Genomic DNA, 8,144 nt, shown 5'->3' with positions numbered 1-8,144 from the left:
AAAAAATCTTTAACAAAGGGTCAGTTATACTCGAAACGTCAGCTCTTTTCTCTACTTGCCCATGGTGCCAGATCTGCTTAGATTTTCCAGCATTTTCTCTTTTGGTTTCAGATTCCAGCATCTGCAGTAATTTGCTTCTATTAATGGCTCTATGATATTGCTGGGCACATGATAACTCCAGTGTCGATGCATAAGAGGTGAACAAGCGAATGAATTCCCTCTGAAAGTCGTGTAAAATGTAGTAACAGAGATCCAGGAAAATAAGATGAACGTATCTTTGATTTGAATTGAAGCCTGAACTCTGGTTCTCCTCCGAGATTGTGCCAGGTCGACTGAATGCTGCATATATTTCATGTTTTGCATTTCGTTGTGAAATCAATTGAGATTGATTGATTTGCTGCAGACATCATCCAAGAGTCATCAAGGGTAAGGCGATCGAGTTGTGCGTCTATCCCTGTCAAATGTTTTATTGCGCTGGCGAGGCTTTCGGCTTGGTGATTTTGTGGTTCACTTTGTTTAGAAATACAGCAACGCAGCTGAGATCCGGCATGGGACCAACGAGTTGCCGTTCTAAGACAGCGATGATCGGCTTTCGAACGAATACACATCTGAATCGATCATGTGACAGGTTCTTGCCAGGGTTGAAATCAAAAACCGGGACGAACCTGGGCACAGGGTAGATAATGACACGAGCGCTTCCCATGGCCAGTGGGGGGATTGAACGCACGACCTCCGTGTTATTAACGCCACACTCTAACCGGCTGAGCTAACTGACCAACAGAGCTGCAAACTCAAGGCAAATTCCTACATTGCCCTTTCTCAGAATCATGGTGGCTATTCATTTTCTGATTTGCTATCGATCGCACGCTCGTCTGAGGTATTTCCTTTCTTTGCAAAACTTTTCAACAAAAAAAAGCATTGACTTTTCCGAACGCGCACACTCGAGCTAACCATTTGCTCTAATATCCAAAATTAAGCGCAATGTCCGGACGCATGCAAGTTCAATTGCAATGCCACCAGCTCAGCTGCACTTTGTCATGTTGCCAAATATCGTCTGGAGAAACGTACCTTCAACGATCGCTCACTGTGCTTCTGGAAACTCACAGACCTTTGGAGTCAGGGTTATGTGCTGCTGATTAATTGCTGAGAACCTTACGCCAAATGCATTTGAATTGTAATCTAGCAGTGGGATTCTTTCTGCTCTCGAAGGACGCACTTGCTTTAGAGTCAGCAACAGCACAGAACTCAACTGCACGTTTTCCTCAATGACTCATGTTGCTTATGCAATCCCCGTTTGACAGCATATGTAGCAAGTTATCACGCCTTCCTGCAGTGTTTGTCAGCGACAGATCAGCTGCTAAGATGACTGCTTCAGAAAGCATGCTACATCCTACATTTGAAAATGGAAAAGGTGCAAACGTTTACAGGCTGAACGCTCTCTCACTATTTTGCCTGGCCACATTGGATTTGTTACTGTGTAATTGGCCTGGTGTTAGATGTGAAGGTAGGTGAGCAATTGAGTCATCGTGAACACAGTTCGGTATGTTTACTTAAGCAATAGAAAGGGATAGTTATGTACTGCAGGGAAAGAGTTATATCTGAGGGAAAGGCAATTAGGATGACATTTGTCAAGATTTAGTTTGCACTAGATGTGAAAGGAAACGGTTGGTATGAGCACAATTGAAATGTGGAGCTTGTTAAAGGAACAGATATCGCATGTACTTGATGAGTATGTACCTGTCAGTTATGAAGGAAGTTGTCGAGCGAAGCAGCCGTGGTTTACTAAAGAAATTAAAACTCATGTCAAGAGAAAGTAGGAGGCTTATGTTAGGATTTGACTTGAAGGCTCAGTGAGGGCGATTGAGAGTTACAAGTTAGTTAGGAACAACCTGTACAGAGAGTCCAGAAGAGACAGGAGAGGACATGAGAAGTCGCTTGCGGATAGAATCTTAGAAAACCCTACGGAATTCTATGTGTATATCAGGAACTAAAGAACGACGAGAGGAAGATGAGGACGAGTCAAAAATAGGAGTGATGAATTGTGTGTGGAGTCAGAGGAGGTAGGAAGGCGCTAACGAATATTTATCGTTAGTATTCATATTGGTTTAAGACATCGGTGTCGAGGAGAATCTGAGATACAGGCTACTAGACTGGATGGTTTACAATGCGGTTTACAAGGAGGACTTGTTAACAATTCTGGAAGGGGCGAAAATAAGTAAGTCCCCTGGGTCAACTGGGATCTATCCAAGGATTTCCTGGGAAGCCGGGGGGAGATTGCAGAGCCTTTGCCTTTGATCTTTATTTTCGATATTGTCTACAGCACTCGAAGATTGGAGGATAGCAAAAGTAGTTGCCTTGTTGAAGAAGGGTAATACAGATGACCAAAGTAATCTTGAACCAGTGAGCCTTACCTTTCTTGTAGGAAAGAATATGGAACTGAGTATAAGAGACAGGATGTATAATCATTCAGCCAGCAACAACTTGATTTCAGAGGGTCCACATGGTTTCATGAATTTTTCGAGAAGGTGACCAAGCATCTGGATGAGGGTAGGGCACTTGACGTGGTGTACGTGACGTCTGTAAAACCTTTGATAAGAAGCCACATGTTAGGCTGTTGGAGAAAATGCAGAGGCATGGTATTGACGATGATTTCGCTGTTTAGATTAGAAACTGGCTTTCTGTGAGAAGGCAGCAAGTGGTGGCTAATGAAAATATTCACCCTGGAATCCGGTAAGGAGTGGTGTGGCACAACGATCTGCTTTGGGATCACTGTTGTTTGTCATTTTCGTAAATGACTAAGAAGCAGGCATAGGGTGAATGAGTTAGTAAGCTTGCAGATAACACTAAAGGTGCTGGAGTAGTGGGCAGCGTGGAAAACTGTTACAGGTTGCAGGGGAGCTGGAATAATTAGCAAAATTGGTCTTAGAGGTGGCAAATAAAGTTCAATGCAGCTAAATGTGAAGTGATTCACTTTGGGAACAATAACAGGAAGGCAGAATACTGAGTTAATGGAAAGATTCTTGGTAATGTGGATGGGAAGAGTCACCTTGGAGTCCATGTACATAGTTTCAAGCCAGTTTGATTATTTTTTTGGATTACTTACCGTGTGCAAACAGACCTTGCGGCCCAACAAGTATAAACCGACCGCCAAGGCGAGACTCAGACAGACCCATTTTCCTTCACTTACCCCTTTACCGAACCTGAACATTTTTTGGATTGTGAGGGGAAAACAGAGTACCGGGGGAAAACCCACACAGATAGCCGCTTGACGGAGGAACTGAATTCGCGTCGCTGGTGTTGCGATGCAGCAGTACTAACCAGTGTGCTCCTGCGAAAGAGTACGACGTCGTCGGTTTTATTGGTGGAGGATTGAGTTCCTGAGCATAATGTCATTCTGCAACGAAACAAAACACTTGTGTGGCTCCACTTGGAATATTTTGAACTGCCTGGTCGCCCATTCCTGGAAGAATGTGTAAACATTGGAAAAGTTGGAGACGAAATAGAACAAGATATTGCCTGTCCTGAAGGAATAGTCTTATCAGGAAAATCTGAGAGACTTGGGTCTGTTCTCATCGGAAAGAAGTCTGAGAGCAGATATGATACAGAGTTACAAGATTTTTGCAAGGTTTGTGAAGATGTGCAGCTCAGGTTAAGATTGAGGGTGCAGGTCTGTTCGCTGAGCTGTTGGTTTGAATCAAATCTACAGCTCTGCAATCAAAACTACTCCCGGGAGTTACAAGATGATAAGAGGATTAGATAAGGTAGACGGTGGAACTATTTTTCTTAGGAAGATGATGTCAGCTTGTACGAGTGGTCATAACTACAAATTGAGGGTTTACAGGTTTAAGCCAGATGTCAGAGCCAGGTTCGTTGCGCAGAGAGAAGTAAAGGTGTGGAATGCCCTGCCTGTCAATGTCGTTAACTCAGCTAAATTATGGAGATGTAAACAATCCTTGGATAAACACATGGATGATGATGGGATAATATAGGGGGATGAGTTTAGATTAGTTCACTGGTCGGCGCAACATCAAAAGCCAAAGGGCTTGTGCTGCGCCGTATTGTTTCATTGTTCTACGTTCTAAAGCTAAATCTCCACATCGGAGACCTCCAACCCCATGGCATCAATTAAGATTTCATCAGTTTCCACATTTCCCTTCCCTCCACCTGACCTCACTTCAAAACTTCCAGCCTAGCACCATCCTTATGACCTGTCCCATCTGTCCCATTTCCTTCCCACCCATGTGCATCACCCTCCCCTCCAAACTATCAACTCTGCAACCTCCTCCGTGCACCTGTTGCATTCCCACACACTCAACTTGTCACTAACCATTTCCAGATTCCACTGTCCTCATCGCAAAATGTCCTCCCATCTGTTGTGTATCGTCAGTAAAACTGCGGACATTTCACTCTGCCAATTCCATCAAGTAATTAAGGCAGATATAAATCATGGAAGTCTATGACTCACCATTCCAGCACTGTACTAATTACCTTTTTACAACTTGAAAAATACGCAATAATCCAGATTCCGTTTCTTCAATTAAACAACGGACAATCCTGGACTTTTTTTTAACTTTTCATCGTGAACTCCAACCTTGTGCAATGGCTTTTCCTACGGCCTCTTATTGAATGCCTATAAACATTTGATCAACTCTGCTTGGAATATGATCAAAGGACTCTGACAAAGTTGTCAAGTGTGTTTTTCCATTCAACAAATGATGTTGACTCAGTTTGATTCTAATCATCTTTTCTCAACGTCCTGCAATTTCTTTCTTCACGATTGTCTCTCGCAGTTTCCAATTGACCGATAAGATATTGGAACAGATGGAAGCCATTCGTCCCATTAGGTCAGCTCCAATTTTTAATGAGGTCACGTCTGATTTGGTTAATTCCTAATGGCACTTTTCCGCCTTATCCCCATTCTTCTTGATTCCCAAACTGACTAATTGTGCGGCCGTCTCAACCTTGATTATACTCAGCCTTCACAGCCCTTCAGTGTAAAGAATTCTGCAGATTTGCTACTCTCTCAAAGACAGAATGTCCTCCTCATCCGTGTCTTAAATAATTAAGGGTTCCCCTGAGATTAGGCTCTATATATTCTTCGCAAATTTCGTTTTTCATTAAATGTCTTTAGTCCCAGTCTTCTGGAAACTGTCACTGATCGTTGGCAACATTTCCTCCACAACATCAACCCACCCATCCGCACTGCGCCCTCCCCTATCATTATAAACAGACCATAAAAATCTCCAGTTAACCTTCTGTGTTCCAAAGAGAAGAATCCCAACCTCAGTAATTTCTCGACAAAAGGGCTTTGCTCATCGCTGGACATCATGCAAGGTGGAGAATTGCGAAGCTGTTTGGGGAAAATATCGCCACTGGGAAGGTTAAAACAAAACAAGGGAAAATAACAGTGAAAGCATGTCTCCAACTTTGGAAAACTTTAGAATCTCTTTGGGAAGCGAAACCACAGGTGAATGAAGGGTGGATTGTCCCACTTAACGCAGCCAGTCTTTAAGAGGCCGCGACGGTTGATTCTGTTGTTCTCTCGACATGAACCAATCTGAGACATTGAAAGGATTTTCATTCCTGCGCGTCAGGAATTCAAACGTCGCCACAGCTACAAGACCACGTGAAGACTCGGGTACAAACAAGTTACGGGAAAGCCTCGAAGAGAGCAGGAATCCTGTTGTAGAAAAGTTGGTTGTTGTGACGTGGATGTGTTTCCAGCGGGTGCAGGATTGTTGCCATTTCACTGCAGTGAATGTCCCAGGATTTATTTTGCAAACGAAAAACGGATACAGGACATCAATCACTTCGTGAAAGGGCAGGCTGAAGTTTGAATTCGTGAAAAGCCTGTTTTTGGATCGGACAATGAGTCAGTTCACCCCGTCTCTGTTGCGTAATTGGTCAACACGTTCATCCATTAACCGAACGGTTGGTGGTTTGGGACGTTCCAGGGTCGGATCTCTCACTGGTCATACTTCATTGGCTTTCTTTCCTGCACAGCTCCGGGTTTTTAATGTGGTCACGAAAATGTGCCCCAAACAGGAATCTTATCCAAAGGAATTTCTGTATCGTTTCAATGGCTAATGCAAAGGACTGTGGATGTTGGGAATCTGAAAAAAAATAGAACATTCTGGGGAATGTCAACAGGTTTGTCAGTACTACTGGGAGAAAACGGAGTTCTGATAACGTTCTGAAGAAGTTTTGAAACGTTGAATCGCCTTTTCCCAGCCCAGATCCTGTTCGACCCGCTGAGTAATTTTCTGTATTTTCCACCGTCGTTTATTTTGAATATAGATCCCACCTATCGAGGTGAATCACCCAGACCCACTTTGTCCCGATATTTCATCGATTTGAAAGCTGTGGGTTTTGAATTCAAATAAACCAAACAATGATTCACTACTGCTAATCTCCCCAGGGACAGAGACCTGGAAATGACAAACTCGTGCGTCCATTTGTAGTTGTGGCCGAGTGGTTAAGGCGATGGATCCGAAATCCATTGGGGCATTCCCACGCAGGTTCGATTCCTGTCAACTACGGAGAATTTGAGTAGCCTTTCGCTTTCGGAGATTCAGATCACGGCGGGGAGAATCACTTCATCCAGGTCATGAATGGTGCAAATCTCCAGTTCACTCAATGAACTGCACAGATGCACACTGGTTTTGCAAAATTTGTTTAGACTCGTTATGACACAGCATAAACCCTCCAGCTTACGATAAAACCAGTAACACAGAAACGATTTATGCTGTACAGGAATCTGAAACAATTCGATTGGCCAAGAACTACACCAAGTAAACATTCAGCACTTCATTTCTAAAGTAAGAGAGAGATTAATTAAAAAACCCACGTATTTCTATTACCCATTTTGATGTTCCATTCGATAATGCTATTCAGATAAAACTCCCAGCTAAGGTTTACAAAACAGCACTTCTTTATCAAAACCAGGCAGCTGTAGGTTCTTGTCTTCGGATCTTCCTGTCTCTTCTTTGTCCCTGTTGGGAGATTCTGTGTCAAAGATCACGGATCGAAAAGTTATTTTCCACATATACATTTTTTCAAGAAGATTGTTACATGCAAGGTCTTGGCAGTCCTCCTCTCAACTGTTCAAAGTCCCCCATCTCATACTCCAGAGCATCTGATTGGGTCCTTGTTTATTTTTAAAGACTTTCAAGAGACGCAATTAAAATTTGAATTGAAATTTATATATTTTCCTGATTAAAATTTAAACTGAGTGGCCAAACTCGAACTATTTATGTCTCCAGGCAATGAACAAATTGAATTGTTCGACCCAGGATTACGTCGTTGTCTTATTGAGAACACTTGTTTCTGTGTCTGGTTGTTCTGCTGCTTTTAAATCTCTTAAATGTGCACTAATATGTTTAAAACACATCGCCTCTCCAGGAAACAATGAACCATCATAATGAAGATATGTTTTCATTTTTATTTTTAAATACTTTACCCTAACATATCGATAAATTTCATACAATTTCGGCTTAGCTTTTTCCTATATAAACATATAAAACATGAAATAAAGACAATCTCATCTGAACACCATCAGTTGAATCTGCGATAACGTATCTGTGATTTCATTCTACTGACCCACAACATGCATGATTTTTAAAGTGAACGTCTCTTCCATAAGAAGCCAACGAAATAGTCTCATACTATTACATATATACAACGTTTTAGCGGATTGTGGTCTGTGTACATAACCTCTCCGATCCATTATTCGTGGCACATACATTACATTTGTAACGCCAGTACCAAACTCAATAGCTTTTCTTTCGATTGGGGAGCATTTCTTCTGATAGATGTTGATTTTCTATGAAAAGTTATCAACTGGCAGTTCTTCCCCATGCTCATTTTTCCAGTTGGAGTACACCTCCAACTCTAACGACCATCGATGGCTACTTTAAAAGTTTTTTTAGATGTTTGGTGCAGGTAATACTGGTTTGCTGGTTAATATCGGCTTCAAATGGTCAATTGCCACGTGACATGTTGCTGTACACCGAAAAGTGGTGTTTTTCTTCAGCAAATCGGTTAACGATGCCAGTATACTAGTACAGTTTGGAACAAACTTCTGATAGAGTCCGCTAAGTCTGAAGAATTAAAGAAACTCTTTCTTTGAGGTTGAGCATGGCAAT

At 42.3% G+C, this 8,144-nt stretch overlaps 1 non-coding gene across 1 annotated transcript; it reads left to right on the top strand.

Annotated features, from left to right (window-relative positions):
- The first annotated feature begins 6,457 nt into the window (after window positions 1–6,457).
- Window positions 6,458–6,539, top strand: trnas-cga (transfer RNA serine (anticodon CGA)). The gene has a single exon. It is a non-coding gene; the product is annotated as a tRNA-Ser (tRNA).
- Window positions 6,540–8,144: the final 1,605 nt, after the last annotated feature.

The sequence above is a fragment of the Hemiscyllium ocellatum genome, unplaced genomic scaffold (genome assembly GCF_020745735.1).
Source record: "Hemiscyllium ocellatum isolate sHemOce1 unplaced genomic scaffold, sHemOce1.pat.X.cur. scaffold_184_pat_ctg1, whole genome shotgun sequence".
Classification (NCBI taxonomy): Eukaryota; Metazoa; Chordata; class Chondrichthyes; order Orectolobiformes; family Hemiscylliidae; genus Hemiscyllium; species Hemiscyllium ocellatum.
This window is presented reverse-complemented; position numbering and strand designations above follow the sequence as displayed.